This window comes from Nylanderia fulva, unplaced genomic scaffold (genome assembly GCF_048542155.1).
Source record: "Nylanderia fulva isolate GAGA-0341 unplaced genomic scaffold, ASM4854215v1 Scaffold6, whole genome shotgun sequence".
Lineage (NCBI taxonomy): Eukaryota > Metazoa > Arthropoda > Insecta > Hymenoptera > Formicidae > Nylanderia > Nylanderia fulva.
Genome location: NW_028190698.1, coordinates 6,446,170 through 6,465,170, shown reverse-complemented (window position 1 = coordinate 6,465,170; position 19,001 = coordinate 6,446,170). Strand labels below are relative to the sequence as shown.

The window sequence follows — 19,001 nt, the reverse complement described above, 5'->3', positions numbered from 1 at the left end:
ATGTATATACATATTCGTTGAATAACGTTTTCAATATTTTAGAAAAACCAAAATCCTCGCTGCAGAGAACTATATAAAAATTTATTCGCGTTCTATTCATTCATAACACGTCTTTTCGTAAGCAGCTTTAATTGATAACGATTTCGAAGACTCGCCAAATTTCAACACATTCATATAGTGTCTGGATTATATTTTGCGTTTATATATATATATATACATGTATAGAAGAATTGACTGATATATACGTACCTATACATAGATATCAGTGCATATATAAATTGCATGCACGTTACGCTGCACTCATCCGCTTCCCAAAATTACAATTCGTACCCTGAGGGGTTCGCGCCGTAAATATGTTAATTTCACCGCGAAATAACTAAACGAGTTCGTCCAGGTCCACTGATTGTAACAAGAAAATTCGCCGTGTGTGTGTGTGTGTGTGTCTTCGTGATCCGTTAAACAAGACGCGCCGCGCGAAAGGTAGCCGTGAAACAGTGCCGTGTCGCGCAAAATCATCGCCTTAAGCGTCCACGGAATATCATTTTCCACACGCACTCGTTCAGTGTAAATTGTAAAATGGCGATGAGATTTATTATGGAAAAGTTTAAACACATCGTGGTATACATACGCGCTCAAGCCACGATACTAATTCACATCCATCCACCTGCAAACGCGCAAAAATAGTCAATTTCACACGAAGTGATTTGTAGATGTAAATTTTAATCAAAAAAATAATTGCAATATTTTTTTACGCGATCTGAATTTTATTTGAATATTTATGATATCTACTCATTAGATTTCAAATTTTGGAAAACAAAAAAAATTTCTAAAAGTAATTTAATTTTTGACACACATGTAATAAAAATCCACGATTATTGATCCAGAATGATAAAATAAATACATGCAAAATTTTCAGTCAAGTTGATTCTCTTTTCTTCATAGTATAATAATTTTCTCAATACAACTTCTATACATTTATCTGTTCAAAGAGATATCTCTCATATCTCGGAACATCAAAAATTTTATTTACAAAAGTATTTATAAACCTTGAAAACAAGGTTTAAATGCCTCTGCGATTACTAACGGGTAGGCTTTGAAAAATGCAGATATCGAAAAATTTTTATTCGTGTCGCGATTATAAATATCCTGACAGATCGCGACTTCGACGACAGGCCGTTTGTCCTACTTACTCGTTCATCCAGTCTCGGACAGTTCTCATAGCTATTAAGCCACTAAGCGAGTTAGCGCAACTGGATTACAATAAGTTACGGGGTTAACGACGGTGACACACAGTGACAATCACATGTGTCACGTGTGTATACACGCATAGAAGTGCGAATCAAGGGCTGCGGCGACAGTTGCGTGTCGTGAAAAGCTTTAAAGCATGTTGTCGAGAATGAGAATCACGCAGACAACGATCGCGCAGGTCGGATTTCAATGCGATGTAGTGCAGTTCAATGTAGCGCAAAGTAGCTCCGGAATTTACAACGTCTGTTTTAAAACGCTTTAATGCGGCACTCGTATTCGCACGATTTAAAGAACGGGATCGTATCTGCTTACGGCAATTTATAAAATCGTCGTTCCCTACTGCGGAGATAACGTCAGCGCGGAATTCCGGAATCTTGCCCGTATCACGATACCGCACCGTGGCGTTTCATGAGAAACGCAATTCCGCGAAGAGACCGCTGCTAATTATAATCTCAATTCAGCGAGAAAGATGACCAGCAATGACAAATAACTTGTTGGACCGAAAGTATTAGTATAGATATTATTTCAACTCGATTTAAACATAGATAAATCTGAGAAATCAATAAAACTTTTAATAATATATTCTTACATGGATTCCTTGTTTCCCTAAAAATAATTTGAAGATATATAAAAGAGAATAGAAGCGAATAAAAAAGATTGCGTGTTTATCCTTTCTTAGTAATTTTATTTTTACTCTATCGTGGTTTCAAGCATTATCCGAAAAACACTGATTTGGATGATTGAGGATGATTTATATGTGATAATTCTTATTGATAGCTTTAAACGAGCTTTTTAAGCCTGGCACTTGCATGCACGCGTGTAAGGTATATTAAAATAGCGGTGTTCGATTATATGCGCCAAAAAGAGAAAAACGCTAATTGTAGGTTGAATCTAAATGGGTATTCATTAGCAGTTCGTCGTCATAATAATTCGTCCGTCCTGCATTCTTCAAGCGAACTCGCAATATGAATCTTCGAGTATGATAATCGACATTCAGATAGGTGCTGTTCAATTACACTATTGAAATGAGATAAGCAGTGTATTCTGGTTAAATAAACCCGTAGATAGCTGACTCTCTTCCGAGAATATGCATTTAATGGAAGTACTTCGGTGTTTTCCAAGTGGAAATTTTATTAACATATTCGGCATGCGAGATGAGAATTACATTTCCTGTCTCACGGCACTCTCGCGTATTTGATGTAATGAATTGTGTTATCTGAAAATCAAGTAAATTATTTTTACAAACGTTTATTATGGAATTTAATACATTATGAAATTATATCCGTTAAAATTGTAAAACAGATTTAATTAAATATAATACAGATGTAATTAAAATTAATTCGACCATTTTCTTCTTCCTTTGATAAATTGACATAAATCTAATAAATATTATTTTTCTCTCGTAAAATAATTTCTTTTCAAACATAGCTTTTCGCGTGTACCTACACATGTAAGTCATCGAGATAGCATTCCCATTTATTATTCCCAGTTATAATAAATTAAAAACTAATAATTTCATCTTATTATAAATATTAAATTTGTGTAAATTATGTACATTATATAATATATGTTTAATATATAAAATGAAGATAATGTTTTAATTTTGAGAAAAATGAGAGATAAAATTATATACTATGGAGAGATAACCGTGCACAATAACTCAAGTTTCTCATTATTGGCAACGAATTGTCACGCAATGATCGCGAGATAGTGCAGTATACTATATAGCGAAGCCTTAGAGTGAGAATGTGTGTGTCGCGCACGATTGAAGATGGTGTTTCATATTTACAGCTGTGAATGAATATGATCACAACATCTCGTTTATAGCACGCGCTCGATGCTAACTATCGATGAAAATGAATGAGCAATAGCATAATTGAAATTTCAGATCGCGCCGTTGATGAATAAAAGAGTATCGCGGCTTCACCGGTTCGGAGTGTCGACATTATGCACTCGTCGCACGCATGCGATATGTCGCATGCAATCTTACTACGTCATAAAATTTAAAACCGCTACTTCAAATCACGTCGTTTAATAGTAATAAAGTTAGGAAAGTACCTTTTGCGCTTACGTAGCGGCCATTAAGCTCGAGACGCGCGAGCCTAATTTTACAGTTTCGTTCATTAAGCATATGTACATTGTTGAAGAATGTGAAAATGATAGAGACGGAAGTAATTAGTTTATAGAATGCTTTTGTTGATTTATGATTTTGGTGTAAGCGTCATCTGCACCATCATTTCGCACTAACTCGATGAATTTAACACATACGTTACATATAGTTGATTTCTTTAATATATTGCTGGAATTTATGTCCAATAAATATTATTAGAAAAATGCCCATGCTTGGAAATAATTTGGAAAGACTTTCCAAGCAATAATACATCCATTACTCAACATACACTGCTAAATCTTACGACGATTAATATATTGATCACAAGTTCGTTAAATACGATTATAAAATGAATTGGAATTTGAAAAAAATGGTAAAAAGCTCGCGAGCGTTCGGGAGAGCTTTAAGCTCTCGCGCGCGGGGTCAGAAATCCGAAAGGTACCTTCCGCGGAACCGCGGAAGCGTGTAGCCGGTGAACGTACTTGAAATCACACCGTCCGAATCGCAGAGGGCCCCATACCTTCCTCCTTCTGTGTATCCCTTACCCCACTCTTTCACCATCGCCACCTCCACCACCATGATTTCTTCTTCTTCTCGCTACCTCTCTCCCTCTCCTCGGAGGCGTCCCGTCGCACTAATAATTCGTGAGTACGTTGCGGTGATGTTGAGCATTCCACCTGCCAGCAGCAACCGGGCACATCCCCCCACCTGGTGGTACCGGCAGGAAAAGTGGCCGCACGCCTTGCAATCCCAGCATTTCTGTGTTGGTTGTGGCCGTGAACGGGGCTCAAGTCCAAGGACACGCGGGAGCGAGAGAGAGCGCCTCTTCAAGTGCCCAGGAGAGACTTCCCTACGTGCGTGATCCGCCACACGTTTCGCCGCAGAATTACTCTGGTTTCTACCGGCGCGGGTCCACCGCAATTCGTCCAGGTACGTGATCCGATGAAAAAGACACACATCTCTTCTATGGCGCCCCGGCAGTACTCTCTCTCTCTCTCTCTCTCTCTTCCCCCTGAGGTGTGCGAGGATGATAAACAGTGTATCGAGCGGCTCGTATATCAGTGAAATCGTAAAGTTCGACGCAAGTCTCAAAAGATCGACGAGATTCCACCGGACGGCGATTTCGATCATTTTCCTGTCGCCCCGGAACGGGTTACGGAGTAGACGTCGCCGAGATATCCGAGATATTCGGTGAGATGCTGTCGTGCACGGACCACACCGATGTAAGCGCGAATAAAAACGGGCAACGATCTATCTTGCGCGTCATCCCGGTGCGCGCGAACAGGAACGGATATTTCACCGGATAGAGTGTGAACTTCTCTCAGCTCCGATGTTAAAGGAATCTTCTTCTTCCTTCCGTCGTAGCCGCGTTCGCGGTACGGACCGCAGTGAACCCCCGACAATTTTGGGGAATATCAGGAACGATCAGGATCATCGAGCGGAAATAGGCTGGTGATATAGAGAGAGGGAAAAAAATCCGCATCCTCTTGTCTCGCGCGCGCGTACGAGTCTCTTTTTCCAATTAAACGCAAAAAATGTCGTTGCCCGCCGATGTGTCGTGCGCACCGAGGTTCAGGGCTCTTTTTCCATTTCGCGTTTTCACGTCTCGCCGGTTGCTGGACGACGTGTATGCCCCAATCCACTGACGATGCGCGCTGTATTCCCGATGAAATCGATAAAGTTCCATCCGCGGCGGCAGTTTATATAGCTGTACGTAAAACGTACAGCTACGTACGGCAAATCGCGAAAAAACAATTTTCCGTCCCGGCGATTTCGCACACTCGAGAGAAATTCCGATCTTCCGATCCCTCGATGGCGATCCGGGATGGATAATTGATTGGTCTCAGCCCTCGAAATGCACGTGCAAATGTCGTTGCATAATCGCGCCGCGTCCAGGATATCCTGCGGTCGGGTCCTGTCGGGAGGACCTATCGTCCTACAATTTTCTTGGCCTCGTGCCTCGCGATGCTGCGGTAAAATGAAACGGAATTATGAGATGCCTGACGTTCTCGAAAGACCTCTCTTCCTCACTCTCCTCCCTTTCGAGCAGCCGTACGATTACTTTCGAGGTACTCAGTGAAGTTGACTTTCGACGTAATTGAATTGAAGATTGTTTGGGAGTTCTCGTATAACGTAAGGAAGACGAAAAGACCTCGCTTGTAACTCCCATCGTATCTTATCCTCTTTTGTACCAATGCCAAGAATATCCATGCAGTGTCGATTGAACTGTGCGTGACGTATAATAATGCGAGAGAAACATCGCACAATATATATATATATATATATATATATATAACTCGATGTTGAAATCGCCGAGTAGAATTCTGCGTGAGTAGCAAACGGTATTGCATAAAGAAGTTAACGGTTTTTCACTGGTAGCGTAATCTTACCTGCACCGATAGAAGAGTTCCACACTTAATGAGGGTCGTATATAATAGAACGATCCCTCGAATCAGCACTTTGAACGTGATAAGTGTACGCCTACATTCGTGTGTGTGTTATCGATCGCACGCTTGATTAAGAATCGAATAGAATACTGTCGGCACTTTTCACACAACTTCTTGAAAACAGAACGAAGAGAGTGCGCGCAATATGCTATTCCCTGTTCCGTTAAATCGTAGAATTTTCCCCTTATGGCGCGATATTTGTTTTATTATTGGAAATATCTACATATATAGAGATGCGTACCATTCTCTGTGAAAGCGTATGAAAGTCTCATCGCGGCAGTGCCACGTTGTTGTACGGTGTAAAAAAAAGTGCAAAAACTAAAAATCGTATATATATATATATATAATAAAAGATTGATAACGTGTGGAAACATCTCGTACATGTTAACGCGAATATCATTCAATATCATTTTTCATACGTCAGATTCTGGCTGTTATAATATGTCGGCTCGCCTTTACAGATTCTGACAAATCGCTTTTTATTCTGATTCATAAGTTTTGAAAAGAAAGTATGTGTTTTCAAAGAAACGACAGATGCCTGTCTGTCTCTCTGTGAGAGTTTTTCGAAATGTTTATATTAAAGTGAAATATTCTTATCACAATATATACTCAATTTTTTCATCCAAGTCATTATGAAATTAAATTTCTAAAGATAAAGTCAGAATATGTTAATATGTAAATCCGATTAAAATTACGCGAGGAAAAATATTTTCTTGACCGCGGTATGACCGTTAATATAACTCTACTTTACATCGAGTAAAAAAGTTACGTTACAACGCAATTTCCATGTTTAGATGATACAAAGCTGAGAGCATATTCCTCTAGACATGTAACAGCATCGATGCGTATCCCGCTGGATTAGCAGCTGACGTTAACATATAAGCTCCTTGATTAGATTCGGAATTTAATCCCGATGTTTATAGCTTCGGATGTTGACCGAGATGAAGTAATTGATGAAGTATACGATCGTAAATAATTTAAGAGCCTCGTCGGACGTACGGTTATTCGTCACGCAGTTTTGGAGCGGTATTTCGCGTTGGGAGAAACTTTATATATATATATACAGTGCTCTATGCCAAATGCACCAGTATTCAATTCTTACTTGCGCCCAAGCATTCGCGGGAAAATCGGTTCCTGTAATTACCTTAATGAATGGCAACAAAGGCAAGAGAGCCTTGTACCAAGCGATATTATGTTCTCGGCGCGATTCACTCCCCCTTATCTCACCCCCTGTTTCCCTCCCCTCTCTTGCACTATCTTCCACCCGCTGCTCTATCTCGAGACCTCTCGGCACTAAGACCGTTTCCTTCGCCATTACATTGTGGCGAACTGTTCGACTAACTTTGAAATAATTAGTCCGGATAATGAAGTTCGGCTACACAATGGCCTTAGCAGCGAAAGGTAATGAGATTCGCCCTACCAGCGCGTATTGACATTTCGACGCGATATTGATTACTTAAAACGCTTCAGTGATCTTATCGAAAATAAATGAGCGAATCGGATTTCGATGAGCAGTTGTTGAATCGGACAGCTTTGGGACGTTATTGATAACTTGGTGTGTCGCGAGAAAGCGGGACCGCTTTCGATGTACCGTGGTGAGCAATGTAAATGTTTCTCTTTGTCAATATTAATTCATTTTTTTTTACACCGTATACATATATTCGGCAGATATACATATATATTAAAAATGTTTATTTTTAATTTTAATAAAAAGTATTATAAATAATAAAGTATGCGCAATAATATTAACGTACGTAGAAATATTTTTCTGCGATGGACGGTTCGTTAATTTTTAAAAGCATTTAATTTTTAATGACAGCTAACTAATGCAATAATGTTAAATTTGAAGATTCAAGGTAAACGTAACGACCTTGACCGAGAAAAAAATCGTGGCACACTCGGACTTAATATCCCTGCCCCAATTCCGTAACCAATCGAGCATGGATAGGAAGATCGCGATAAATACTTGCAGCGAATCTTGGTTTACCTTTTCTCATGCCATCAGCGCGCGGCACCGGGAGAGTTATCGATATGGTACATCACTACGGGAAGAAATTCCCCGTAATGTTTAATAGCCCGTACAAGTTACACATACAATTTTCCGTCGTCGTCGGCCGAGTGAGGTTTCGTTTCTTTGGACGTCCCCGATCGCCGACTCGCGCACGCGGTGGAACACGCATGAATTTTCTCACCCGTGACCGAACGATAAATCATCATCGCCGCAGTAAAACTGAACACGTCGCCCGCGTTCTGATTTTGACGTTAATCGAAGGTCGATGAAATATTAACGAGTGGATAATTTCGGCGCGACATTTACCGCGATAGCCATCGATAAGCGTCGACGTTCGGGCAGACGAGAGGGCATTAACAAGCGCGAATCGTTAATGACACTACTTTCTTCCGATCGAATTGTACTTGATGCGCACAGATAGAGAAAGGATAAGCGATATTGATGTCAAGTATGCGCGCGCGGATGCACCAGCTTGTCCTTGAACGGATGCAAAGTCGACGCAGATGTGAGACGCGAGCGTTGTGTAATGTGCGAGTCTTTTAGCGAAAAATCGTATAAAAGGAATAATGACCGGACATTCCCGATATTATCGCTTCTGAATAACGGACTATTCGCAAAGTATATGTCTTACGAGATGACGCGAGCGCGATTAATGGACGCTAAACGCGTCTCTGGTTACGTTCACCTATTTGTGGAAACTCAACCTAACGAGCATCAAGCTCAAACGACAGCTTTTCACATGGGCTCTCTTCATGTATATCAATAAATACGTTCGAGCACGTATGTACACGCACGTACACACACACACACACACACACACACACATATATATGTATATATTAATTTCCTATATCCATCGGATATCTATCAACGCATGATTGACTACATACTTCCGGGCCGCTGTACTGAAGATAGTAGATAATCAATGAAGTTTTACCGCGATCGGGATGGTAATGGCTTTTCGTAAACGAGCGACAGCGGGTGGCGTACAAGTTCTCAAGAAGACGAGCTGTATCTAGCGAACGTGATACCTATTTGCTTACTCTCGTGAATAATAATTAAAGTAGTTTCGCGAAAAACAAAGCGACCAAGTTCAATCTTTATCATGTCTCTCTTAAAGAGGAAGCAGACGAATCCAATTAAGTATAAGAATTGTCATTTTTTTCTATTTTGTTATATATGTTCGATTTTAATGCCGCCATTAAGATTTCTATAGATGGGAGAGATTAACATCTTAATTAAAACCCGTATATACTTGCTTATCAACCCGAAGCTACCGTGACTTCTATACTATCGCGCTGAACTGTAGAAGATAGTAAATTATTATGTTATATATGTCATAAACGATTATCGACATGATGGCGTACTGTTGCGCGTACATGCAATCGTGTTACAATTCCATTAATTGATTGGATGATACTCATCCTGGATATTCATCAAAAAAAGCTTTTATAACTTATAGGATTGACTTTATTAAATATATCATTTTTTTCTCCCTATTAGAATTATGATCAAAATTTATTATTTTCTTATACTATTATATCGCATCATTTCCATTTTAATTTCAAATAACGGCTCGATGATAATTGCAGTTGAATTCAAATTATAAATAATATCGTTTATAATAATTATAAATAAATTTATCGGTAAATTATATTCTTATTTATCATGATATTAAATTTAATTTTTCAAACTTATCTGCATTTAACTCGGACACAATATTCTTGTCCCTTTATAATTATTTATTATCATTTCGAAATTATAAATCATATGCACGGGCATTCAACAGTACATACGATCGGAAAAGAATTTAACGCCCGAACGTGAGTTTTTATTTTTATCAGTTTCTCGGTATATCGCGGTGATTGCGAATTTACACACAAAGGGGAGCAGCACACCTGCATTCGCCAAAGCAAGCTGACTTTAAAAGTCACATGGTCAAGCGTCCGGGAACTTTGACCGCTAGCGTTTGAAAGTTACAAATTGCGATGTCAAATAGCTGCTCGTAAATCAAATTATGAACCTGAAAATTCAACTTTCTATTCTACAACGTTACGTGTAAATGAAAATCGTCACTATATGATTCTTTACAAAATTAATTTTATTACTATTTATTATAGAATATATATAAAAGTACATTTTTTTGTCTATTAGGAAACAACTTGGGTTTTTCACATATGTATATATTTTATGGCACGAGTAGCCGTTGCCGGATAAATAAAAGCAAAAACTGAAGTGCGTTCTTTGCAATATGTTTCTCGCCTATAACGCCTCGACCGAGTCTTTAAAGAAGGGGAAACTTAACGAGTACACTCGCGTGTTTGATAGTCTCTTCCTTCGGAAAAACGGTGAGAAAACATAACTTGTTCTTTTATGAATGCAATTTCTTGGAAATCCAATTTTCCTGAAAAGATGATCGATGTAATGCGACGATAGAGCGTATATCCCTCTCTGAATCATGCAGCCAGCTGCGAGGATTAACAGCCGCCTCGCTGTTATAACGGTACACACCCGCACGCGTATGTACTTACAAGGCGACTGCTATGCTCGCGAAGCGAAATCAGAATACTATGTTCGCTCCCTTTTTACCCCCTTCTCCCCCTAACTTCTCGCGTCATCTCGCGCGGAAATCCCTCACGTCTAAAAGTTATCGATGCGGGAGGAAGTGACGATGCTCGTTCGAGTGTGCGCTTCCGAGAAGTCGTAAAACTCTGAGAGGCGCACACTCCGATCAGACATTATACCGGAGGAAGAAACTCATCATTATCGCGTGAGAAAGTAACAGATCAACCGTTGCGTCAATCTAGCACGATCGTCCTTTAAATTTCTCTCCAAATGAAGCACGAATAATGCTCGTATCGCTCACTCAACACGCGTGTATAAATATATCGCGCTCATCCAGAATATCACGATGATCCCGTCCTTCATCCCGATAACTATCTACGTCCGGTCACGTACGCTTTTTTGGTAACGGCTCATAATTTGTATATTCATTTTACACATGCACGATCGGCTCCAGGCGAATTTCGGGATTTGTTCGTAGTAGAATGCTTCCATTTCCCGTTAGTGCGAAGAAAAGGCGGTCACGAAAGGATATCGCCATCTAACCAGTTCATTATTCATAGAGAATGTATATACATCTTAGAGAAATTTGAGATTATACATTATTTATAGCCCCGCGTACGGATAAGCCTCAAGGTGATTTTCACAGATATTGGAATAAACGCGAAATAATTTGATATCTTAATTTATTAATTCATTTAATATGTTAATTCAACTTGGAAAGAAGAGTTTTCCATTTTTCTACACTCTATTTTTATGTATTTTCTATATTAAAACTGTATCAAATATATGTTCATTTTTGAAAAGAAAAAAATTAAACAAACAAGTGTATAATTAAAAATACCGTGGAATGTTTAAAATACTTCATTTACAGATAATTGCAATTATCTCTTTTCAGTTTTTTTTTCCTTCATCAAAAGTCAGAAATCACAAATTGGTGCTTACTTAGATAACGAGAAACGATTCAATTAAAAATACATTGTATGAAAATCTTATACATTTAAAATCAAAAGAAAAGATATTTCGCGATTTATCTGTTTGGTAGATCTGTAAGTGAAAAAAGTACAATGTAACAAGTAGAATGTATCAAAGAGGTAGCGTGATAGTATCCTTTCTGTTCTTGCGTAATGGATAACGCCCGCATTTTTCTTTTGCAACTACAGCGAGTACAGTTTATATTTCTCGATATTGAAAAATATATACGTACGTATAAACAACATGAAACGTAAAAATGATCAAAGAGGACAAACATCTATGTGCATGTGCGCGTACGATATAATACCTACTATATATATTTAAAACAAAAATTATATGTGACAATTAACTTTATCGTCGAAAATATTTGTGTTGAGATACATTTCTCGAAAATTTCGCGCAAGATAAAATAATGAGGAGAATATATAGAGTGTGCAAGATAATGAATACCGCGAATCGTTAATATATATCGTCACAGATCTTAATTCAGAACATTTTCTTAAGTAAGCGACAAATTAATTGCCGCTGGCGATATTTCCGTTGATATCACACGATAATCGTATAACATCCATTCAGAATTATTCCAGTACTAACCGCGAATATGGTATCTTGTTGCACAAGCCACTCAATTAGGGGGATTCTCAAAAGAGCTCTCCCTTCCTTGTATCACTCGTTTCTAAATGCTGCTCTCTTTCTCTCCCTTGTCCCTATATATATATATATATATCTGTACCCTTCTCACCTCTTGTTTCCATCCTCGTCTTCTGCCTAGACAGGAATTCTGATAAGACGCTGCGGCGAGGAGAGCGCAGCCACTTCCGCTTCTAGATCATTGTTTGCGAACAGTTAATAGCCCCCTGGGTACACCTACCCGACCGTCTGAAGTCTGGTCGGTCTCATGGAAGCGCAAACCATCTTCCATCTCTCTTTCTCTCTCCTTTCTATATCCCTTCCCTCCCCCTGTTTTGATCTCTATTTTGCGGGGCGCACGTGCTCCATCTTTCTCGTTTCTTGCTTCTTCCTCGCGCTACCTTTCTCTTCACCTTCCGTCTCTTCCGTATTCCCAGTCGCTGATTCTTTCTGGCTGACTTCCTTTCTCGTTTCCTTCTTACCGTTCTCCGTCAGTTCCCTCGAAAAATTATGCGCTCTCAGAGGTGAACATCCGTTTTACACGAATAGAGCAGAACGCGAGCGCATGCGTACGTCGAGTATGCGTTCCTTATTTTTTTCTTTCTGCTTTTCGCACTCGTATGTAATACTCATATGTAATACGTGTGTCTTTTTATTTACGTCCGAGCAAGCTGCTCACCACGAACGGTAATTGAAGACTTCGGGCGTGAATGGGAGTGCCACGTGGACGAGTGAAATTAATTGCTGCCGGCACCGTTAGCCTCATAGATCGTAGGCGGCTCGCGAAGGTAGATACGTATACGGTCGTCTTCGCCGACGAGAGAAAAGAGACCTGCGTGTCTCATTCGCAAAGCGAGATTATCCGAAAAAGTTGCACGCGCGGCAAAGAGACGTTCGTGACCCGAGCAAATGCGAACGGGAGGTGGGAATCTCTACGTGTAATCGGTCATTGACTACCAGCCTAAGGTCGGAGGGCCTCGTCCGTTTAAACCCGGAAAAGAGGGCTACGCTTGCCATTTAGGATAAGCCTGCGAATTGGAGAGAGAATACGTAGAAATGCGTATTTGCGAATATTATTCGCTAATAGCGCGAATCTCTCTTTCTCTTTTTCTTCGCGCAGTATTATATCTCAGATTTTTTCCGTTTGCTTAAATAATTCTCAATTTCTTCTATAAAGAATTTTAACGAGATTCTTCTGATGTAAATTCTTTCTTTTTTTTCTTTCTTTGTTCTTTGAACCGATGTATTTCACAAACGCTCAATTATTATTAATTGTAAATTAATATTATCTTTATATATGATACTATTTTTTATATTATACACATACGCACACGCATACACACACACATACGCATATGATTGCTATTTATTCTCTACAAGAACGCAATCTCAAAGAAGGCATGTCGATTTTATACGCCATGCCCTTATATAGGACAGGAATGATTCATTCACATTGTATATAACCACGAGGTTAGACAATTTTTAAGTAGAAGGGAAGAGACGTTAATAGCCCGGGGAAGAGGGCAGAGCAGTGTTCATCACCTCGGTCGAGAAAAAGATAACACCGTCCGTAAGCCACCTTCGCGAGGTTAACGGTGCACAAGGCAAGATGGTCCGCGTTCAGGACCGCTCAATTCTCTCCAACATATGCGTGGGACTCGAGGCTCGAGTGCCCTCGGAAGAATTAACGGTTACCTCGGCGGCGGCGGCGGCGGCGATGACGAGGAAGAGGGATGATGACTTGTACACAAACTGGAAGGGAGGAGACAAACTCGGAGAATTGCTCGCTCGATTAAGGAGAGCGTTTGGCGAGATGCGGCGAAACACACTAAACACACGTTCCCGGAGTTAAAAATAATTGGCCGCCCGAGGCCCTTCCGGAGATACCAGATGCATCGCGCGGAGAGAAAGACCGCCCTGGCTGTCGCGAAGCGGTACTCCGAGTTGACCGGTATTCGGCCAAATCGACCATCTCAGAAACAAGAGACGGGACCACCAGCAGATGCTGGTTATATGACGCGGGGTAGAAAGTCCATTATTACGGCCACGAAAACGTTTAGTAGAGATGAATGGCTCGAGGGAAAAGCGGCTCTAACAAATTGGGCTGACCTAACAGGGGCAAGAAGTAATAATAATACAGAGTAGCGGGGGAGCGGGAAGAGGGCAGAGAAGAAGAAATCACAGAGAGAGAAATGGGGGTGGATCCCGAGACATTTCACTAAATTTTACCTCACCATGGGCGGTTTATTTAATAAAGTAATTAATCGGCCGTCTCATCTGGCTTCCTGAATTGATTAACGTTTCGTAGTTCCGCCGAAATTCTATTTCAACGTGGGCGGTCTTTATGCTTTTTAATCGCCTGGGCGTTTTAATCGCGATAAAGACATGAACAATGTCCGGAAGTTTCGGCGATAAGAATTTAGTATGCGAAATATCGTGAGAAGATTATAGGAGCTAATTTAAAAGCATAAATTGTTTCCTCATATATAGTAATAAATGCGCGTCTCGAAAATGTGTGGAGCAAAAAGTCTTACTTGAATCAAAAATTTAGATTAACAACATCGATGCTATATAAATGTAGATATATGTTAATAACAGGTCGAATATTTATTAACGAGGTGTAATGATGATGATGATGATAATTATGGCTATACAGATTGTACTGAAGACAATAGTACAAAAAAAAAAAAAAAACTACGTGTTTCGCGGTTTTTCTGTCCCTCTCTCTCTCTCTCTCATTCTTTCCATCCAAATCTATCATAGAATCTGCCAACAAAATTAATTACGTTACACGTTGCAGAATTATTTCCCAAAGAAAAGAAATGAGTTGAAACTGGAATAATCGGCAGGGGCAACACGATTACGAGGTAACGACGGAGATTTCGTGCAAACGCAAAGTACCGTGATAATGAATCTCTTAAATCTAACTTTTTATAGATCCTATTACGGGACTAATTGTACAAAAAATAAAAAAAAAAAAAGATTTGACCGTATCATGCGTTACTCGGGCATTCCGAAGGATCTACGGGCAAATAATCGCGGCAAGAAGAGACGATAATCGACACGAGGAAGGAGGAAGGTCATTAAATTCAATTATAATTTGTCGTACAAATATGCGCGGTGAAACGGAGGTGGAAAGCGACGCGACACGACGAGAAGATTAGGTAGAAAAGAAGTAGGACACGGGCAAGAAAAAGATCCGAGGTAAAAAAAGGGGAGACTCGTGCGAACTAGAGTGTGAGGCAACGTTTCCGTCGCCTGAAGGTTTAACCAAAGTCCGGGCGCTCGTTACGGGACTCCCGTCTCTCGATTACACGTCCGGCGCGGTGGAGATGTGAACAACCTTCGCGTATTGGAGATGACGTAAATATTACAGGCTCGTTAGCGGGCGAGTACGTACGCGCAGGTGCACGATGCGTCGTATTGCTGCGTATAGATCGGCCCGAGACCCCGTAATAGAGGCAGATGCCTCACTTTGGACTTACGAAGCAATGCCTATACTATATGCCGCACTAGTGCTAAGTACCGGACGCAATAATGCCGAATTATTGCCTCCTCTCACTCTTCAGGCTTATGAATTTTCATATAATATCTCCATCAGTTTCCTAATAATAAACACTGATGTAATCAGACATCGTGTTTACATAATAGTTTTGCGCGAAGCAAGAAACGCTCGTCAAAATTAATCAAAATTTAAATTTAACGCGACAATTTATTCGTAAACGTTTAGGTACCCATATATACATATATAATACAATAATATTCTATAAAATATATTAATTGTGGTAATATACAATATTATATATAGATTATATAGTATAATAACTTTGATATACATGTTATTGAAATAATCAGGATTAACTGAACACGAGGTATTATATCGAATTAGAGAGTGGATACTTTAATCTTATACCCGAAAGTTTACGTTGTGTAAATTCACGAGGCGCCTTCTTCTTTCGAAGAAATATCAATTTACGAATTTGCAATCATTATAATACAAAATATTATCGTCGAAGTTATGCACGTCGCACGAAAGTTTTCGCGGTATTGATTTCTATAGACCGTGTTATCGCATGCGACTATCTTGCGGTGAAGCGCAAACACTAAAGTTGTCCATGGGCTTTTTACAGTAAGTAGGAGATTTAATGTGACGTTACGGGCGCGTGACGCGACTTCGAAACTAAGTTCCTGGTCGGTGTCGTAAACGTCAGAAAACATCCTTCCGCGAGCCGGCTGTAAAAAAACGTAATTCGAACGTTTAGCAGACCGAAGCTTGCGCAATGAGGTTTCTCCTTCAAACAAAGAGACGTATTTTCTAACGACTTTAAATACGTGATTCTCATCTTTAAAAATTCCCTCTCAATTATTACGTCAATAGTCGATGGACCGTTAGATATTACGACACTTTGTTATTTATCGGAGCTAAATATTTCTTCGTAGATCACATTCTTTCTCAATCCGTCTCTTTTTCTCAATCTTGAAGACTTTCCGAGACGCCCGATAACACCGATTCGCTCGTCGGACCTCTTTCTGTAGCAACAGCTGCTAAACCAGCGTCAGTGTCGCGAATTGCAAATCACTGCCGAGGAAGGCCGAACAAGATCCAAATGCCTCTAGGTACAACGCGCCACTTCCGGGAGACACGAGCTGGTCGAGGAGGATTACAAGCCAAGCTAGAGTTCGGTAGCGAACTGTATCTTGGAGTAATCCAGGAAGATACCGTGTGCTCGAGAACGCGGATAGTCTCGGAATATCGAATTAAATGTCGGGCTTAATGTATGGAACGTTCCGTAAACGGCGGTCCACTCAACGCTGCATAATTGAAGTCGATGTCGCTCTACTACAGTTACTTTTGACTGGTTTTATAAATCGAAATGAAAGAGAGAGAATATAGTTTCGTTCTTGCGACCTTGTCCCCGGGCAAAAAATTTTGTCCCAATCAAGCCTGGCTTCCGGTGTGTAATTAAAGACGCTCGGGATTACTAGCCGACGATAACAAGGTGGAAAACGGACAGCCCCGACCCAACGAGGCGAATGAATCCAAGAAGCGTGACCAACAACTTCATAGATTCGCCGACCTTCGCTTTCAGACGGCTGCCGCCGCCGCCATCAGCGATCTCTGTATGCATACACGATGGCGTGCGCAAAATGCGTTCCCTACATTTCGGATTACTCTCTTTATGTCATATCCACTCTGCTCAGCCTCGTTACGTTAAATATACGGTTATGAGATTGTCGTGTTACGCGGAATGAAGATAGGGGAAAAAGCGGTGGGTGGAGCGGCACGCTACGTATCATCGGACGTAACTTGTGCGCGGCAGCAATTACTTGCCAAGGCATATAGCGACGGTGCCGCGGTCGCGATTGTTTAACGCGGTTAAACCGCGCGGGATACGTAAGTTTGCGGCTTAATTAGAACTCGGGCCGTAACACGGGAAAGCGTCTCTGCTCGCTCGTGTAGCCGTCTTTAAATTACGCCACGCCGCGCCGTGACGACGCGTGTGAGATGTAATTTTTTGTAAGTTTCCGAACACATCTCTCACGCCAGCGATATTACGTAAGGGTTTATTTCGGATTCGTTGTTTCTTTTTTTTTCTTTCGAATCTCGTCAAGTGGAAGGCGTGTTTGTTGTTAAGGAGAAGATGGTGAACGCAAGACAGCCGAATATTATCGTGCATGCGCACAACAGAGATTCCACGAGCCGTTCAAAGGGAGGAGATGAAATTTTAACTGGCTCTTTTGCCCGAGTAGTCCCGTTACTCCCACGTAGCGGCCTCACCGACCTCGCCGAGTCGCGACAATTTCACAAGCAGAGTGGAAGTGACGCCAGCCAGTATATTACAGATCTTTTTAACCTCCAGGTCCGCCTTGCGCGCTTTGCAAATATTCAAATGGCTCCGCTAATGGAGCCCTCTCCTTCCATCGCCCGTACCTCGACCGGTCTTGCATCAAAGTGGTACAACGGGAGTGAGCGTAGCAAAAGGGACATCCATCTTCCCCTGACCCACTCGATGTAACGGTGGGACCCGAAAATTACGGACCAACCGAAAATCACACTTCTCTATCTTTCTTTCTCTCTTTCGGTTTCCCGTCCGGTGTTCTTGTTCTTCTCACTCTTTCGGGTTCTGGTCGTTGACTTCTCCGTAGCGCCGAATATTTCGCGTCTCGCGCCAGCATGCTTTGTATTCGCCAAAACCTTTCTATCGAATTATTTTTATTCGTAAATTATATTATTCGTAATATGCAAATTGTTTTTATATAAAATGCACAATTACGTATTCTGCAAAACTCATTTATGCAGAACGAAAACTGTTTACTCGATTCGAAAGATTATGAAATAATTATTCGAGCTTTTCATTGAAATAATAACAATTATATTTCCTGAGAAGAATAGAAAAAAATCAATTTTGAAAAACAATGTGCTTTCTTTATGCATATTATTAAACAATACTTTTACAATAGATTTTAGAAAAACTTTCCTAGTTTTGAGACAAACTCTTAAAAATGGTGACGGCAATTGCAGTTGAAAATAGCAAAACGTTACAGCAGAGAACTAATTAATACGTTTGCGAACTTTTATCTGGCACTCGTGGGACAGGCCAAGTTTTTGTTTCATCGCAAACTTTTAACACATATGTTGCGAGTTTACTCATTTCCACCGACACCAAGAAAGCGAAATTTTGCGAAAGTGCACGCGGACCCACAGCTGCTGAGTAACAAACTTGCCCTAAGGCATTTAACGAAGTCGTCGAACTCCGTAGGAGTTTCATCGCCACTAGCATTAAACACTCACACGTACACACACATATAACACACAAATTTGCCTCGGTCTTTTCACGCGATAAGAATAACATCCGAAGCGTGTTGAACTAATGTTAAACGGGATATCGCCTACGGAAATGCAATGGATGACTTGCAAATCTGATTAGGAACTTGCGAGAATCTTCTATGTATGAGACGCGTAATTCTCGTCACTTTGCTGTCGCATTATTTTATAGCAAAGACCGTAATAATTTCA

The 19,001-nt window shown here is 40.5% G+C and overlaps 2 protein-coding genes across 4 annotated transcripts in view; one reads left to right on the top strand and one right to left on the bottom strand.

Moving 5' to 3' along the window:
• Positions 1 to 19,001, bottom strand: part of Atg16 (Autophagy-related 16) — a 387,422-nt gene that overhangs the window by 55,384 nt on the left and 313,037 nt on the right. The gene's annotated exons all lie outside the window — the stretch shown is intronic.
• The window catches only part of neo (ZP and PAN domain-containing protein neyo), a 172,879-nt gene continuing 157,959 nt past the window's right edge, over positions 4,082 to 19,001 (top strand). The window contains exon 1 of the mRNA XM_029315354.2: positions 4,082 to 4,288. The gene's annotated coding sequence lies outside the window, so the exon portion shown is untranslated. The remainder of the gene's footprint in view (positions 4,289 to 19,001) is intronic.